Genomic DNA, 19,817 nt, shown 5'->3' with positions numbered 1-19,817 from the left:
AGCATTTCCAAATAAAGAGTGTGCTGGGCTATTTATGAGGCAGCTTTCTCCCAGGGAACCTCAGTGTTGGTCTCTTTCCAATCTAACATTCCCATTTTCTTTTCTGAAATTTTGGGAACCAGTGAGACAGCATGGTACATTCAAGGTTTCAGAGAAATATACTGCAAAGCTTGGAGCCCTTTGGCCTGTTTTCCAGGGTGTTCTTCATGAGCTCTTACCTTCTAATTCTGCCTCTGCATTTTGTCAAAAGATGTGAGCGTACCTGGTGTCCTGGGAAGAACTCTCACAGTCCTTGGCAAAGTGAACTAGTTGCCCCAGTTCATCCATTATCCAGAACTCAGATGTCAGATCACAAACAACTTCAAGCATCCAGAATTGCACCTGACCAGGTTCAATGGGAGAGAGGGCAATACTGGGGACAGATAATTGTGTTTTTTAAAAGATTCTTTGTCCAGACTTTGAGTAGACAAAAGTAACAATAGAAACTAGGGAGACCTGAAAACCCAGAGGTGATGGTAGTACCATTGACTGTCTGTCCAAACTGAAAGCATGAACACCGAAGAAGGAAGACATGACTGAGGCAAAAGAAAGAACGTAATGGAAGCAGAGAATGTGTGCCAAACCACAGGGGGGCAGGAAAAGAAAAGAGGTGGTGGGGATGAGAGAGGTGATGGTGGCTATAAGATGTAAACACCGAGAGCCTGTGAGCAAGAAAGGATCAAATAGGGGAGGCCAGCAAAGGGGTTTATCAAAAAATTATTACAGACCTCAGCAGTCCCTCAAGACATGATTGGGCTAAAGGTAGCTCTTAGACATCAGCTCTAGAATAACACTGCCATGGTGGGGAGGGTCATATTTAATATAAGGATAAGTAATATCACCCCAGGGATCACACAGGTCTGTCACCACATAGAAAATTTGCTAAAGGCCTTCAGACATGTAGTTCAATAGTGGCTAGTGACCATGAGGCCAGGGCCTTGTACCATCACCGGGAGTCACACATTGCCTGGCATGTGGTAGGCCCACAATATGTATGTTGAATGAAATAATGAATGAGACGTCATCATTGTCATCTGGTAGAATCTTTGGCTGTAGAACAACATCAACATGTCCCGTTGGATTGGGGGTGAGCATGTTGTGGACAGTATCCTGCAATATGGAGTGGGAAAAGCAAAGGGGAGAAGTAGAAGAAGCAAACGGAACCCAACCAAGGGTCACTTAAAATGAGCAAGCCTGGGAAACCTAGCCTGATAAGTTTGTTACTCATTTTTTTCTCTTTTATAACTTGGTTAAAAGGGATGCTCTTCATAAGCATTCTGATTTTGTGTTTGTTGTGCATTCTGCTGATGTGTTGTACGAGCTGCTGTGCTTGGCTGAATGAAGGTGCCTCTTTTAATTGAGTAATTCTCAGTTAAAAGAGAGAATGTCTTTCCCTCCCTCTCCCCGCAATCACCTGCAATTCAAAACAAGTTGAAAAGACAAATTTTAAAGAGTAAATTAGTAAAAGGACAGATTCTTATTAGTTGACTAAAGCCTTGGCTATTTTCTGCTAGGTACTTTGACTGGTTTTAATCCAGTGACATCAGAATTGTCAACTGTTTGTTCTTTTCAGAGAATTAATTTGTAAATAGACTCCCACCCTCTGAGTAACATATAGTAGGGTGCCTTGGTCACATCTGCCAGCTTCCCCATGGACTGTGCCTCATTTCAGACATGATGAAGACAGGCTGGCTACCTGCAGTGGCTAGTCTTGGAGACTCTTCGAAAATAAAACTTTCAACTTTTAGGAAAAAGTCCTTAACACAGAGCTTTCGGAGGAGTCACAGTGTTGATTCCAGAGGGCAAACCAATGTGCAGATGGATGACGAATACTTCCCAAGAGGTCCCATCATTTTTTAGTACCTTCAGGGAAAGATTATTTCAAATCTGAGTCTTACTTGAGGATACTTCAGCTGCTCTCCAGCTAGACAATTACAGCTCTAACCTTGAAGAGGCAGGGTTATTATCTTCAGTCGTCTTTCTGATTGCCCACGTATCAGTTGGGATATTATTCAGGAAGTAAAATGTTATTATGAAAGAAAATATGAGAAGAATTTGATATGTCCTACTAATACTATATAAAACATTCAAACTTATTATCCACTAAAATGCATTTTGTAGGTGTCCAGAATTCTGTTCAAAGTCAAACTTTGGGGAATGCTTCAAGAAAAATGTGGTCTGGTAATAAGTCTCTGGAAATGGTCATTTTCTGATGATGATGACGGTGATGATGATGATGATGATCATGGAGATGGTGGAGTTAGGAGAGGATGAGGCACTGTAGGAGTAGATTTCTCCACCTCTTCTCACATAAATTCTTGGGCCAGCAGTGAGAGGAATCCTCCTCCTCCATACCATGAGTGAAAGGGAAGTTTGATGAGTGAGAAAAGTAGCCAAGAGTGCTGACTATAGAAATCACAAACAAGGTTTGGAAAGTTACTGGGAAGTTGATAAGACTCTAGAAAAAGACTAAGAAGAAGATGACCTTTTTTTTTTTTTGGCAACATAACCCAAGGAGGGAAAGGCCACTTTCAGTCTTTGAGTCAGCAATCAGCTTTGTAAAAGGCAGGCTCATGACATTGCCGTCATGCTGCACTCCACCTGTGAGAGGAAGTAAGTTCTAGACCTACTCTTGGGGTCTGAATCCTGAAATCCCGAGACCTTCAGCCACTCTTGCTTGTGCTTATGCAACTGCTTCAAAGGACTCCTGTTCCTAAGCATTACCGCAGGTCATTAAAATGCATACACACACACGCACACACATTATAGATATTTTATTATAAAAGACAGGAAAGTATTGTGTGTTTAGAAAGATTTTCATCAGTGAAAACTTAGAAAATGTGCAAGTAGAATTACTTAATTTTTAAAAGTTCTATTTAATGTATTCAGAAGTTATTCCCTGGAGATTCTCGGGAGCTGAGGTGCTGTGGAACTTCGTGTAATAGCTGGCTAGATTCAGGTTTCCTGAGAGTATTCTTCCCATTCACAAGGATCTACCAGCAGTCAGGAGATATCTTCACCTCCTTCTCCAATATGTGCAATTTTCTTGGCACTTGTAATTTCTCTTGAATACATGCAATTTTTTTCCAAAAGAAAATCGGCATCTTAGAGATCAGTCTAATATGTCTTAAGGAATTCAGAAAGAATATAACAAAATTTCAGGGAAAAAAAACATTCAATCTTACAATTAAGTAAGGACTTCAATACATGAATAAATTTGCTAGGGCTAGAGTCAGGGTGCTATCCACTGAATTGATAGGCCTATACAGTAACGATAATAAAAAACCTCTTAGAAACACATTTTCAGCTTACAAGTGTGAAGGACAAATGCAGGCCTTTAATCAAACACTTTTCTAATTATCAAAATGCTTTTTGCTCAATGGCAAGCAGATATCAATGTTTATAATGGGTGAGAACATAGTTTCTTGACGATATGAAATGACTATAATTTTAGGTCTTCAAAAGTGCATGCTATTCATAAGTGTGGCTGACAAATACATTTAAAATGTTTTATTTCTGCATTCAAAGCATCTTTTTAGAAAAGGTAAATAAAAGTGTGCCCATTATTAGAGAAATCTCTAAAAGCTTGTCATTGTTGCATATAACAACCAATAAAGATTTGACTAGCTAAATAGAATAGTTCTGTTGGTGGCATGTCTCCATTCCTCCAGGACGAGAACTCCCTGTCTGTCTTCCAGCTTTCCAAAGGGTAACTCTTCCTTCTTTCCTTCATTCAACAAGTATTTGTAAAGCATTTACCAGTTGTTTAGGTCCTAGGTGCTAGAGTTGCGGCAATGAACAGACAGGTGAAGACAGATGATCAGATGATCAACAAAGAGTGATCTGAGATAACGTTAGTTAGTGATAAAGACTGTGAGGAAACAGGGAAAGGGGACAGAGGGAGACAGCGTTTCTGTTTTAGCCTGGGTTTAAATAAGGTTCCCTAGAGGTGACATTTGAGTACCGACCTAAATTAAGTGAGGGAGGGAATTATGCAGATATCTAGGCCAATGATTCTTAACCAGGTGTGATTTCGTCTCTCAAGGGACAAATGGCATCTGGAGACGTTTTTGGTGGTCACAACCTATTCTGGGGGAAATGAGGGCCGTGCTCCTGGCATCCAGATGGTAGAGGCCAGCGAGGCTGCTTTACATTCTGCATAGCACAGGACAGGCCCCTGTAACAGAATTATCCAGCTCAAAATGTTAATAGTGCTGAGGTTAAGAATCTCTGATCTGGGCCAGCCCTGTGGCCGAGTAGTTAAGTTCACGCACTCCACTTTGGCAGCCCAGGGTTTTGCTGGTTGGGATCCTGGGCGCAGACATGGCACCACTCATCAGGCCATGCTGAGGCGGCATCCCAGATAGCACAACCAGCAGCACTCACAACTAGAATATACAACTATGTACTGGGGGGCTTTGGGGAGAAGAAAAAAAAAAGATTGGCAGCAGATGTTAGCGCAGGTGCCAATCTTTAAAAGAAAAAAAAAAAGAAACTCTTATCTAGGGAAAGAACATCCCAGGCTCAGAAGGAAGTTAATACACAACAGGCCCTGAGATGGGAACTGGCTTGGCACATTAGAGGAAGACCTAGGAGACTTGTGTGGCTGGAGCACAGTGACGTGGGATGCTTACCAGGAAAAGAATTGGAAAGACAGCTCACAGCCAGGTCACACGGGGCAACAGTCAAGACCTCTGCTTCTCTGTTCTCCACCCCTGCTTCCAGCCCTACTAAGCTCCTATTTCACAACTCTCCTAGAACTAGCTGGCTTTGCTAGCAGGTGTCCTAGGAAGCTGACTCTGGGTTTTTCTTGGCGAAAAGGGTTTCACCTACTTGTTTACCTAAAAAGTAAGTTCTCCACAGCCACCTTGTCCAGTAATGGAGTATCTTAGAGTTGGCTCTCCAAAGATCAAGAAGATCAGTTCACTGAAGTTCTAGAACGGAGCTGTCCAATATGGTAATTATTAGTCTCATGTGGCTATTTGAATATAATTTAATGAAAGTGAAATAAAATTAAAAATTCAGTTCTTCGGATGTACTTGCCACATTTCAAGAACTCAGTAGCTACATGTGTCTATGGCCACCATATTGGACAGCTCAGATGTGGAGCATTTTCATCATTATTCTATTGAGCAATACTGTTCTAGAATAATTAAATATTAATAATAGAAGGAACCTTTGAGTTGAGGAGTTCTGTCCCCTTTTGTGAGAGATAAGGAGATTAGGATCAAGAAAGCTTAATTGACATGCCCAAGGTAACTGTATCAGTTAGTTTTTGACCCATAAAAAACCACCCCAAAACTTCGTAGCTTAAAACAGAAATCATTTATTTAGCTTACAGTTCTGGAGGCTAGGAATTTGGGCTGGACTCAGCATGGAAGTTCTTCTGGTTTGGGTTGGGTTCATTCATTCACTCCTGGGTCAGCTGCTGAGTTAGCTGGGAGTGGCTGGTCTAGGATAGCCCCGGCCATATGGTTCATCGTCTGCTTTACAGGCCTGGCATCTCTAGCAGACTACTTTGGGCTGCTTAACATGGTGGTGGTGGCCGGTGTCGCAAGAACAAGAGCCAAAGCCCAGGTTTGGAAATCTCGCATCACTTCTGCCTCACTGTATTGGCCAAAGCAATTCGTAGCACCAGTCCAGATTCAAAGAGTAGAGGAACTGATTCTTGATGGGAGGAGCTGCAAAGAATTGTGACCTTTTTTTAAATTTATCACCATCCCATAGCTAACAAGTTGAAAGTGGAACTTAAACTCAAGTTTGGTATGTCTGATGGTGTTACTCTAAATTCCTCAGAGTTTTTCCTGTCCTCTTTCTCTGATACCTTCTGAGTCCTCTTCCATTAAAATGTGTCTTTGATTTCCAGGCCATGGAGAGCCTTGGATTCCAACAGGTGGTATATTCAATTAATTCTCAACTCATCCTCTCATATTACCCAATGCAGGAAAATGACAGGTAATTTTAAGTAAATCATTAAACAACAGAGTTTATTTTATAAAATATACAGGAAGAATTTGGAGAAGATAATTTTTTTTTTTTAAAAGATTGGCACCTGAGCTAACAACTGTGGCCAATCTTTTTTTTTTTTTTTTTCTGCTTTATTTCCCAACACCCCCAGTACATGGTTGTGTATCTTAGTTGCAGGTCCTTCTAGTTGTGGGATGTGGGACACCACCTCAACGTGGCCTGACGAGCGGTGCCATGTCCGCGCCCAGGATCCGAACCCTGGGCCGCCGCAGCGGAGCGTGCGAACTTAACCACTCGGCCACGGAGCCAGCCCCTGGAGAAGATATTTCAAACCTTCGTTGTAGAGGGTACCTGAGAAAATGATCATCTAAAGCACAAGCCCAGTTTTGGAAATGGACACACAATGAGGGAAATCAGGCAAAGAAGCTGGAGCGCAGGCACACAGGAGAGTCTGGGAGTGGAGACAGAATAAGAACTTAGGGTCAGGGGCCAGCCTGGTGGCGCAGCGGTTAAGTGCGCATGTCTCGCTTCGGCAGCCCGGGGTTTGCTGGTTTGGATCCTGGGTGTGGACATGGCACTGCTTGGCAAGCCATGCTGTGGTAGGTGTCCCACATACAAAGTAGAGGAAGATGGGCATGGATGTTAGCTCAGGGCCAGGCTTCCTCAGCAAAAAGAGGAGGATTGGCAGCAGGTGTTAGCTCAGGGCTAATCTTCCTCAAAAAAAAAAACAACTTAGGGTCAGTGCTACTGTGCTAAGTGGAAGAAGATTGTAGAAGATAACAATCTCAGGTATATAACACAGGTTTTAAGCAGACTTATTCAACATGACTATAGTCAATGTTTTCTTGTGTTATTAATACCTTTAAAAATTACGTTCAGAATTACTTTATGAAAATTTGAACAATCTTTCTTGAAAGTAGGTTGGCAGAATCCATTAAAGGACTTTAAAATGTTGCTACACTTTTCTCAGAATTTCCATTTCAAGGAGTTTATCTAAACAAATGCTCAGATATACAGTCAACAAGGAATGTCCATGAATGTCATTTGCAATCATGGCTATTAATGTGAAAAATTGGTAACAACCTGAACAACAATAAAGCAATCAGTAAATCAATTATGATAATCATTAAAAATAAAATTTTTATATATTTTTCATTAAATAGCAAAAACTTTAGACTACAAGGTTAAGTGGGATAAAATGATCGAATCTGTATATTAGCTTTATTTTAATTTTTAAATAACTTTTTAATATTTCTTTTTTTTTTTTGAGGAAGATTAGCCCTGAGCTAACTACTGCCAGTCCTCTTCCTTTTGCTGAGGAAGCCTGGCCCTGAGCTAACATCCGTGCCCATCTTCCTCTACTTTATATGTGGGACGCCTACCGCAGCATGGCGTGCCAAGCAGTGCCATGTCTGCACCCGGGATCTGAACTGGCAAACCCCAGGTCACCAAGAAGTGGAATGTGGGAACTTAACCACTGCACCACTGGGCCGGCCCCTTAATATTTTCTTTATTTTCTACGATGGAACATGAGTTGTTTTTACAATCAGAAAAAAGTTTTTAGAATTTATTTCGTTAAAAACATTTGAAACCCATTCACTTCTGAGCAGGGTTAGATTCAAATGCTATTGTTTCTTGACAATAGTCCAAAAATTTACAGAGTAGTAAATATATCCAAAGTAATTCACAAATTTGTCTAAATCCTTCCTGAAGCACCTCTTAAGGTACTTAAGGATGATAAATTGATAAGCTGCTTTATTTGCTAAATAGAGTTCTATTTAATTTTTTTAAAAAGCAAAAGAAGTCTTAAGTCAGCCTCTTTCAGAAACTAGGGACAGCCCTTGGCTTTATAAACCAAGACTAGAAGAGATCTACCTTTTTTGGGGTTTCCTATATTTCAGTCATGAGCACTTCTTAGTCTTCTTAGATTTATCCACTAATGAATCCTATTTTTTTACTTTCAGGTTTTTTATTTTCATTGTAACTTTTTTTATTACTTGAAAAACTACATGGTTAAAAAATTCAAACGATACAAAAACAGGCATAATGAGCCCCAGTCCCCAGTATCCCTTTCCATGAGGCCTCTGTTAATTTCACTTCTGACGTATTCTTCCATCAGTAGTCTATCATTGGACAAGCATTTCTGTATGCCTGGACTCCCAGGGACCTTTTTCTCACAAATGAGACCATATTATACACTCTGTTCTCCACCTTGATTTTTTTTCTGCTTTATTTATCTGGGAGATGATTTCACCTTAGCACTTAGGGATCTCGCAATTTTCCTAAAAGCCATATGGAATCCTGGTCGTAAGTCTTGAACTTTAACCTCCTTCAGTCTCCTGGACCATTTTCTATGTTGCTCTTATCCTGACCTTCGCAGACTCTTCGTGCTGAGACATCCAGTGACCTCTTGGAAGGGCAGATTCCCAATATTGTTCAGGGCACCATAAAGCTTCCTTCATTGTCTCCAGGACTCTTCGGATGGTCAGCTGGTGACTGACAGGTTTCTGCTTGATTCCCTAGCCCATTCCCCTCAGTTTTTTAAATGGCCCATGGGGAATCCTAAAGTCCTTTTGGCATGGAAACTTGAGTTTGGCGTTCCTGGTTCTCTGAGTCTAGTTGGCATCATTTCTCCTCCGTGTGTTATTTTCCACTTGCCCACACTGCAGCTTCTATTTTGCCTTTCTGCCCACACACCAGAGATCTTGTTCTAAGCTGAGTATTACTCAGCGATTCTGTTTTCTAACTTTAAAAACAAGTGTAGAGAGCAAAGTATCTTCAGAATCACGGATAGAGATTTCATATTTCTACTTAGTACGCTGTGTATTATTTAGTTAGTTATTTCTTTAGGTAGATGCCGTTCTTAAGTCCCAGGAATTATCCTTATATTGTACAGGCAATAACTTTGATTTGAAAGGACAACAAAACTCACATAAGGACTAGGCTTTTTAGTTGATACAGTTTACCCTCACTCATAAATTTACTGAGCTCTTGGCAGCAAATGCCTTTAAAATTTTCATTTTTTATAACACCTGAAATTTATATGATGTTATAAACAATGTTACCTCAACAAAAAAATTAATAAAAAATACTTTAAAATGTTCTTTAAATGCTTATGGCAGTGGCTCTCAAATTTTGTGGTCTCAGCTCCCCTTTACACTCTTAACAATTATTGAGGACCCCAAACAGCTTTTGTTAATGTGGGTTATATCTTTCTATATTTACTATATTCCAAATTAAAACGGAGAAAAATTTAAAGCCCAAGAAAATCTAAGCACATGCAACATTAGCCATCAGAGCAATTGCATCGTCACAAGCATTTAGCCTCTGGAAATCTCCACTGTACGCTTTAAGAGAATGAAAGCAAAAAAGGCAAATAGTGTCTTAATATTATTATGAAAATGATTTTGACCTCCCAGACCCACTAAGTGGAAATGCAGTGACTCAAGGATCCCTAGACCTCACTTTGAGAACAGCTAGTATAAACTTGAAACAATTACTTTTTAAGGAGAGCCAGGTATTTTGTGTCCAGAAAGTATTTTTTCCACTGTCACTGAGTTAATCTTCCGTTGGCCTGAAGTGGCCGATAGATCTCCATGGAGAGGACAGGAAGGAAATAAGCATTTATTAAGTACATTCTCTCTGCCTCTTCCATCATCCCCCACTTCCAGTTAATCACCAATCTCACTCCATTTACAATCATCCATTTCCACTGACGTTGGCCTAGTTCAGACTGGGCTCGTCTCTCACCTGCATTAATGCAGCAGCCTCCTGGCTGATCTCCGGTCCTGCTGTCTTCCTCCAGTCCTTCCTCCAAACCCTGGTCAGAGCATCCTTCCTAAAATCCCAGACAGACGGTGACCTGGCAATGCTCATTGCCCTTTGGATGAGGTTAAACTTTCTCTGTGTGGCTTACAAGGCCCCTTCATGAGTGGCTTTGCTGACCCCTCCAGTGTCACTTCCCTTCTTTCCACTGCCCCCGCACTCTACCCCAAATTCTTATTAACCATTTTAGTTTGCTGAGCACCTGAACATGTGTGCCCTTTCTCACATTTGAGCCTTTGAATGTGATATTTCCTGAGACCTACTGGTCCATCAGCTGTCAGTTAAATATCACTTCCTCCAGGAAGACTTCTTCATCACCACCACCCCCATGGTTGGGTTAGGTACTCTTATTTCTTCCCATGATAGCTGGCCCTCTCGCTGATGTAGCACTTATGCTGTAGAGTGATGGTGCCTCCCTGAGCCTGAAAGCATTCTGAGGTAAGGGAACATGTCTGGGGCAATTTACATCCTCTGCCCTCAGCAGTTTCTGCATCTGATGCACATGCATATGCAGTTATTGAATGATGAATGAATCAGTCAGTCAGTCAGATTTTTAAGTACTTCCTAATGCTCCATAATAAATGCCTTATGTGCATTACTTTATTTAATCCTCTTAACTAAAAGAGATACCATTTCCCCTAATTTTGCGTTAAAGGAGTGTGGGCCCTCTACTTCCATTGCCTGAACATCCCTGCAGCTGGGAAATATTGAAACTGTGATTTGAATCCTTTTTTGGCCACAATAAAGGGATCACCAAAATGGGGGACAACTGGCAGAAATGAATAAAGTTTAAGGTAAATTTTCCAAGAGAGAATTCAGGCAGAGAATCATTCTGACAAAGCAGCTGGGTCCTCTTTTAACTTCCAACCAACAGTGCTGAATCTTTCCAACCAGAACTCAGAATAAAGCCACTGAAAATACTTGTTAAGGGAAATTGATCTGTTTCATCATAAAAGCACTTTCCCAGTTGGCAGTCTTGAAAATGTCTATGTTCCTATAGCTTCATAGCCTTGTTTTAAAAAGCAAAAAAGAGTTTTTAAAAAAATATATCCCAAGAGCTCCAAGGGACTACAATGTGAAGGTTATACAGATTTATTTCACATCTAGTGGAAAAGTCTTTCTGTCTTCTGACAGCGTCTTGTTACACTGATGAAATCCCTGTAGGTTGCTTTCTTCTAGTTCAGCCTGTTGGTTCATGTTTATTTTTCTAGAAAGAGCTCAGTGAAATTCAGAAAACAGAAAAGGAATTAAAAATATAGTTTGATTGCTTTTATTTTTTAAAGAGACATGTTTATAGTAGAAAATACAGATAAGTAAACACAAAGAAGAAAATTTAAATCTCCTTTAATTCCACCACTGCTGGGATTTTGGTCTATACTCTTCTTACCTGTCTTGCACTCTCTCTCTCTCTTTCTCTCTCTCTGACACTTTTCCCTGTCTGTCTTTCTGTCTCTGTCTCTTTCTCTCTAGATGTTTGCCTCACTCTCTCATATGTATAAATTTATACTATTTTTTTTAAATTTGCCATTGTAGGCTCATACAAAACTAATTTCTATGAAATCAGCCTCTTTAATTGCTGTTGCAAATGTCTTTCCCTGCCACTGATTGTTACCTCAGTGCTTCTCAACATGTAATGCATGTGTGAATCACTGGGAAGTGTGTTAGAAATGCAGACTCTCAGACCTACTGAATCAGAAGCTACATTTTCGTAAGTGTCAGGTGAAGGTGATGGTGTTGGTCCAAGGACCACATTTCAGTAGCAAAGGTTGACATTCTTTCTGAAGACGGCTGTGTCCCCAGTGTCAGTGTGACTAAGTTTATGTAACTAAGCCCCACGTTGTCAGACAGCAAGAGTTATTTCCAATTTCCCTGTAAGGATGAGGCATGTCCTTATAAATATTAGCACACATCCATCGTTACTTCCTTAGGAAAAATACCCTGTAAGTAGTTTGCTGGACCATACATATTTTTAAAGGAAGTAATTTATTTTTAAAGAGTCTGAAACGGTAATTAATTCCACCTCATAGCACATAAGACTAAAATGTAGCCGTGGCTCTTCTTGTCATGTCTGCATTTTCCCTTATCTGCAGTGAACCAAGACAGAGCTTTCTTTGATATTTTTAGTAATTGTGATCACAGTGTTGTTATTATTTGAAATGCCTTCCCTCTGTCTTTTCTTCAACTCGTCTAATTTTATCCACCCTGTAGTCTGCGATTTTAATCTCATTTTGTCCAGAAATTCTTCCCTAACAGCCTAACTTACCGTGAGCTCACTTGCTCAATGTTTTCACCATTATTTGCTCAGTGAATTATCTCAAAGCACACTTATTTACTTTCTCTTGATGCCATTTAAATACATCACTTGGTACCCCCCCTCCTTGACTAGGTTACGAAATCCTTGAGGGAATGCATCTTCCGTGTGCGTCATCCAGGCCCTCTGGAGTGCCTGTCCAGGGATTTCCTCCAGAAAGGGTTTTGGTGCTGTAGAAAGAGTGCACGGTTTGGAATGAGAAACCTGTGCTTGAGGCCCAGCTCTGTCATCTACCATCCATGTAAATAAGCAGCAAGTCACATAACCTCTCTGAGCCCCGGTTTTATCATCTGTAAAATGGGGCTGCTTACTTAAAAAAATCACTTAACAAGGTTGTTGTGCAAATTAGGATTATAGTCCATTATATCATTTTCCACAATCTAAATAATTCACTTCAAAGTCTCAGTTTGGAGCTTGTTTGCCTCCAAACTCTATCTCATATGTGCAATTCTCTTTATTCCACTGCCCCTACCCCTCATGAAAAAGACCACATCTTGGGCTCAGGGACCTTTCTCTGACATCAGTATCTAGCAGGAATTAAGCACTGTTGCTTTGTTTCCATTGCATTTATTTACTTTCTATTTATGGCAAGCAATATTGGTTTTCTAGTTGTAGTAGTGATATGAAGTTCATTTTTTAAATTTATTAATTTAAAAAAAGGCAAGTCAATTTAAATGGAAATGCTTGGTGAACAGTAGAGCATAAGTTATGAAAATATGGCAAAATATGATGCTGACATTATAAAAATGACTGAAGTTTGAGAAACATCTCACTATAGGAAGCCACCTTCCAACTCTAAAGCAATATATGGATGTCAGTTGTTATTTTAGCTATTAATATGTAAGCCACTGGAAGACCATCTCTGTGGGTTGTTCTCCAGTGGAACCCTGGAAATAATAGATTCTAATAAAAATTACCCAAGTGTGATAAAAAGTAGACCAGAAAGTCAAGTGTTCTGTTATTTGTCAAATGCCTATCCATTGTTTCAGCTTGCAGAAATATCCAAAGAGCATAGAGAAGAGAGTTTGTTTCTGATAAAGAAGTTAGATAGAATGTAGAGAGGGGGTTGATCAAAGTGACTGGGACGGCTCACCATGTACCGGCTGCAATTGGGAGAAAGCAGAAATTGTGTTACTTGGCAATGAAACGTTCTCTTCATTATCAAAAACAATAAATATTTGAGGAGAACCGGTTGTACAGAAGATACTTTGCTGGGAAAGATTTGCGTAAAACCTGCATTCATGGAAAAAACAAAAGATTTACTATGCTCTGAATTAACATGATTGCTGCTATTGTATTAGAACTCAAAACAAGTTCACATAGAATTTTTCAGTTAACCCTATGAGATCTCTTAAAGAAGGGGCAGGTCTTATTAATTCTACCTCTATATGGAGAAATGAGATTGGTCAGACAGAGATTAAGTGATTGAACTACAATTGTATGATTATTTGTAGCCAGAATGAAAAACAAGAGTTTCTGACTCTGTGGACCTTGTAACGTCCTCATTGACTTCCATCCAAGGCAGGCTTCTGCGATGCTGCGTCTTCCTGCTGGTCTGAGGGAATTAGGTGATTTGACTCAATGGTTCTAGATTTGGACTGTGAAATCATGGGATTAAATTAGATAGGATGAAGTTAAATAGTGGGATTAAATTCAATTAAGTGGGATTAAAATGAAGCTTGATGTGACCGGTTTGAAGAGAGCAGAGAGGAATGAGCCTTTAGCTTGAAGAACCAAGCTCCTGATACAAATAGACCAAGTTGTAGGCAGCTTATTTTCGTGAGACCTGAAGGAGCTTCTTGAGTTTCTCCTCTCTTTATAATCAAAACCAAAGTAGGAGAATGCGGTGATTAAAATCTCAGGCTCCGAAACTGAAGCGACTTACTTCCAAATCCTGCTTCTAGCCTCATCCATAGGCTCTTGGACAAGTTACGTAATGTCTCTGATCTTTAGTCCATCTATAAAATGGGAAGAATAATAGCCTTATATGCTTATAACAGAGTTTAATGTGGTAAAACAAAGAATGTGTTTACAACAGTCCTGCCTGTGGTATGGAAAGTGCTCACTAAGAGGATGACAAAGATTTCTGAGGAAAAGTGGGAGCTAATGTTTCCCACGTTTCAGCCCCCTCTGGGGTTTCCAGTCCCGCCTCTGGAGTGGAAGTTCTTGTCCTTACTTCAAATGATGGCAGTGCCCTTTAGATCTCTTGTTTGTCTCATTAAGAAATTGTTACTGTTGAAAAAGTTCTGAGCACAACATTTTCTATCATGCCTCAAAGCCTTCATCTCGTAGGAGACACTCTCCTCCTTTAACTACCATTTCCACTGTGCTGTCCTAATGTCGCCTCAACTAAAATAGAACTCGGCATCTCCTCCTGGAACTCAGAGCCTCTCAGATTCTCCATTGTTCTCATTCTCCCGTAATGGCCCACCCCATCTTTCTTGACTCCTGCCTCTCCCTGCCCTAGGCTTCTCCTCTCCTAACGATTTGGTTTGGGTTTCCCTAGGAGCAGACTCCAGGACAAGGCTTGGAGCTCACGTAGTTTACTTGGGAGGTGCAGAAAACACTGAGAGGAAAGCAGAGGAGGACACAGGGAAGGAACACTGGCAAATAAGGGCCCATTATAAAGCCAACCTCGGTGGGGAGATTAGAGCTTATTCCTTGGAGGGAAACCCTGGGAGATGGTGTAAAACACACACACGTGGTAGCCCAAATAATGCCTCCCCCTGCAAGATGTCCTTGTCCTAATCTCCTGAACCTGTGAGTATGTTACCTTATATGGTAAAAGAGACTTTGCAGATATGACTAAATTAGGGAGCTTGAGATGGGAAAATTATCCTGGATCATCCAAGTGGGTCCAAATTAATCTCAAGGGTCCATTATAAGAGGGAAGCAGCAGGGTCAGAGTCAGAGAGAGATTTGAAGGTGCTCCACTGCTGGCTTTGAAGATAGAGGAAGGGGCCAAAAGCCAAGGAATGCAGGCAGTATCTAGAAGCTGGAAAGGCAAGGAAGTGCATTTTCCCCTCGAGCCTCACAGAGGCTATATATTCTATCTTATCCATCTTTCATGTCGACATAGAGGAACACAGCTCTACCAACACCCTAATGTTAGCATAGTAAGACCCATTTTGGAGTTCTGGCCTCCGAACTGTTAGGTAACAGATTTCTGTTGCTTTAAGTCTCTAAGTTTTGGGTGATTTTTTACAGCAGCAATAGGAAATGAAGGCAGCACACCTCAGAGTTCTTCCACCTAAAGGGCAAGGGAGCTGGGGTGTTTATGCATCAACTCCTGGAAGTCGTTGGCTGAGGGCTGCTGGGGTGTGGGGTGTTAATTCCTCAGCTCGCAGGTAGAGGGAGGTAAACACGGGCAGTCAGAAGCCAGCCCGAGCACACTGAAGTGCTGAGACTCCAGAGAAATGGGGGGCACCCGCAGAGTCTGCCACTCTGTGCCCTTCATCTGCTCTTCCTGTCTAATTGGCCCGTACAATCATCGCCCCTTCAGATCAGCCCTTCCAGCCCATCTTCCCGCCACCTTGCAGACTAATCTTCCTAGAAGAGAGAGACTTAAGTGGGTTGCTCCCTTTCTCAAAAATCCTCACTGCTTCCATAGGGAAAGATCCTTACAAAAGGAAGCCCAGAATCAGATAATCAAACTTGGGGCTAGATGCCTTGATACTTTCCTCTCAGTCCTTGAACTTTTCAGTTTGGGTATACAGAAGGGACAGCTGATGTGCTCGGGTATCTATTTGTGTACAGAACTCCAGGCTTGGCATCTGAAGCTTCGGAGCTTTGAAATGTGGATCCCTTAGGTCTGCATTCCTTAGAATAGCAGTAACACCACGAAGAAGTGCGAAAATTGATTTGAAAAGGGAGAAGGTTAATTAAAGGAAACATTTAAGATGTGCAGTCGCCAATTGACACTAGAGAACCAAGCCTGAGAAAGTTCTGCACATTTCCAGAATGTCACACATATATTTAGGTAAACTCAGAATCTAAGGAGACCTAAAAGCTGGAATAACTTCAGCATACCAAAGCGAGGACAGTCATCCTTCCTCCTCTGCCTGCCCTCGTAGGAAGTTCTTCAAGTTCCAGAGGCTTCGTGTGGCAGACTTCAGGCTCCAAGGACTGCCTTAACATTTATCTGCACTCCTCACAATGATTTTCCCAAGCTGTGCTGACTTTGTGCTAGATGTTGGTTCAGACCATAAAAGGGTAGAGAAATGAAAAAGAGAGTTTATACATTTTTAATGGATCAAAGATAAATATGTTTTAGAATTAGAACAGAAAGTGCTGATGCCGGAGGATTTTTTTATCCTTGTTTCTGAGTAACCAGGACAAAAGGCAGAGCCTAAGAAAGGAAGGAAACTAACCTTTCCTAGTACTGCACAGGGTGTTTAGCTCACATTGACCTTCTGAAGAAGGTATTACTATTTCCACTTTACAATGATGAGGCCAAGGTTCTAAGAGGTTATGCAATTTGACTGATGTCATAAAACTAAGAAGTTGGTCGTTTGGGATTGGACCCTCAATCTGATTCTAGCGTCTATATTCTATCTTATCCATCGTTCATGTAGACATAACTTGCATTTGTATAGTGCTTTTCAAAGCATTTTTCTTATGCTCTCTCTAAACTTCGTCTGTAGTGCAAATATCAATTGCCACATATTACGGATGAAATTTCAAAGGTTTGTCTTTCCCAAAGAGATCCAGCCAGTAAGTAGTGAAACAGGCTCTGCTCTCATGGCCTTTCCAGTCCGTCCTCATGTCCAGACCAGAAGGGGCGGCTTCACGGTGGCCAGAAACCAGTTGGTAGCAGGCAGTTCGTTTCAGAGAATCGATCTGGTCAGGAAAAAATTAACTAAGATTAAGTGGTTTTTTTCCTCAATTATTAAATTAATGAACTGCTTAATAAAAATTTGAACAACACAGAAAGGAAGAAAATAAAAATTGCCTGTGATATCACCACCCAGAAATAGTCACAAGTATTATTTTGATACATTTTCTTCCAGTGCATGTAATATGGGTATGTATGCATACTGTACTTTTAGATAAGTAAGATCATGCTGTATATAGTTTAATATCCTGTTTTTCTAATTAACAGTAGATGATGAATGTTTCCCCAGGTCATTAAATAATCTTAAGAAACTGCCTCACAGACGGTAATATTGCATGAACGTAACCTTTATTTAAACATTCACTTACTATTGATCATAGAAATCATTCCTGGTTTTACCCTATTACACGTGACGCTGCAATTTTTGTATGTAAACATAAAATTTAAATTTCCAATAGCAGTGGATGAGAGGGCCAATTTTTCCATCTTGAGTGTTATTTTAAAACTTTTGCAAGATTGATAGGTGAAAACAAAATTGTTCTAATTTGCATCTTACAGATGGCAGCCAAGCCAAACTTGCTTCCCCGTGTGTACTCTATCAGGTGCGCTGAGCCACACACAGTACCAGGTTTGCTGCTATGCTGCCCCAGTCCTCAGAGACCAGCTGTAGGTATGAAGATGATCCGATGTTAAAATAATTCCCAGAACTCTTACGTCACACTGGTGCCACCATGAGAGCGCAAACCTGGGCAGAAAACAGGTCTTACTTATCTTTCTTGTTCCCAATTCCTGGCTTTGAGCCAGACACCTAGCAAGTTCTCAGTAGTAGTTTTCTAGTTGAAAACATTACAGTAGAGCATATGTTCTAATTTTGGCCTCCTGACTTGCTCTGTGACTTTTAATAAGTTAGGTCACCTCTTTGTACCTCCATGTGTTTGACTACAAATGAGTGGAAATGTGATGTGACATGCCGTGTGAAGTAAGTGCGAGAGAAATGCTGCAGCTTCCATACATTTCATTTTGTCTCCTCTTTGTATTTTCAGAGTCTAGCACAGTGCCTGGCACATAGGAAGTATCAGGAAGAGGAAGGAAAGGAGGAAGGAAGGCAGGCACAGACGGAAGGAAGGGAGGGAGGGGCAGGGAGGAAGGAAGGTGAAGGAAGGAAGGGAAATATTAGAGCTGGAGGACATCTTACAGATCTCATTTTAGAGGTCATCTTCTTGGTGATCATTTTATTTTATTTTTTTGGTGAGGAAGATTGGCCTTGAGCTAACATCTGTTGCCAATCTTCCTCTTTTTTTTTCCTGAAGAAGATTATCCCTAGGCTAAAATCTGTGCCAGTCTTCCTCTACTTTGTATGTGGGATGCCTCCACAGCACAACTGATGACTGGAGTATGTCCACACCTGGGATCTGAACCCATGAACCCAGGCTGCTGAAGCAGAGTGCGTGGAACTTTAACCACTTGGCCGAAGGGCCAGCCAAGACCATTTTATTTTTGTAAACACAGCTACATTAGCATCCTTACCTTATAGGGACTTGCTAGAATAAATTTAAATAACTAGCTAGGGAATTTTAATTTGATAAAAATTTCCCACATCAAAACATCTTTGTGTTTTGCTTTGTTTTGTTACTGGCCCTGGTCTTAATATGTCTTCAATAATCAAGAAGTATAAGGTTTTTGCTGTTACTGGAAGCACACCATGTATGGAACAATGATTAGATTACAAACTTATTTTTCATATGAACTTTGCAACCTTACCTAAAAAAGCTAATTTAAATAAATACTTAGGAAGCCAGTGAAAACTGGAAAGTACAAATTATGTCTTTGAAGATCTTCTTTTAGAAATAATGGACATGTTTATTTTAACCTGCTAAATATGTGTATTTTTAAATGTTTCACTACTTGGTACACAATATTTCTAAATATACAGTATTTCTAAAATGACAATTAAAATAATTTTAGGTAAGCTGGTGTAAAGAAATCCATGCTAATCCACTCACAGCTTTGTTTCTATCACTCATTTATACAATGAAAAATAGCAGATTTTTTATGCTTTTCTCAATTCCCAAGTGATTTCTCTAGTTAGAACAAATTAGTGCCCAAGAAAAAGGCGTTTATTATATAAATGCAGAAGTTATTATTACAATTTTAAAAGCCTTTGATGCAGCCACTTACCTGAAGGACTTAATTCGCTGATGAGATCTTAAAACATTGATGGACATATTGTTTTTTGATTTCTTAGTTTCTATTGTGAACTATAACTGCTAAATGCCTAAAATATAATCAGTTTCTCTTCTTTAGCAATTAATAATTTTTCCCAATACTCAGCAAGGACAGCATTTAGAAGAAAATAGCAGGACATGGCATATGACCTATTGGAAGTTATCTATAGAACTTGTCATGTGAGTACATGACTCAGTTATCTTATATGCTCTGTTATTAGGAAAGAAAAGCTCAATTCGTTTTAGAACGATGCCATCAAGGTTAAATTAAATTATGTGTTTGAAATTAAATTACAGATATTTTTAAAGAAAGGCTATGCATTTTAATTTTATATCTCAAAGCATGTAATAACTGGACTACACATTGAATTTTCTTTAAACAACTGTATTTTTACAGTTTAATTCCTGCTTCATGAATGAGACTTAGTCCTTTGAATGCAATATTTTCTTTTATCTTTCTGAAGATATTAAAAATAGTCTTTGTGTAATATAATTTAAAACATACCAAAGGTATAAAAGAACAATATAACAAGCAACTGTAAGCCCAAAATGCAGCTTAAGAAATCAACCATTACAAAGTTGAAATTCTCTGGGGCCTGCCCAGTGGTGCAGTGGT

General features: G+C 40.2%; 1 protein-coding gene and 1 long non-coding RNA gene across 6 annotated transcripts in view; one reads left to right on the top strand and one right to left on the bottom strand.

Moving 5' to 3' along the window:
- Nucleotides 1-19,817, top strand: part of SLC24A2 (solute carrier family 24 member 2) — a 244,912-nt gene that overhangs the window by 60,608 nt on the left and 164,487 nt on the right. The window lies entirely within an intron of this gene.
- LOC139078416 (uncharacterized) lies at nt 16,086-16,604 on the bottom strand. The gene is made up of 2 exons (XR_011531348.1): nt 16,513-16,604; nt 16,086-16,327 (listed from the first exon to the last, which is right to left on the bottom strand). It is a non-coding gene; the product is annotated as an uncharacterized lncRNA (long non-coding RNA).

Source organism: Equus przewalskii, chromosome 22 (assembly GCF_037783145.1).
Source record: "Equus przewalskii isolate Varuska chromosome 22, EquPr2, whole genome shotgun sequence".
Taxonomy (NCBI): Eukaryota; Metazoa; Chordata; class Mammalia; order Perissodactyla; family Equidae; genus Equus; species Equus przewalskii.
This window is presented reverse-complemented; position numbering and strand designations above follow the sequence as displayed.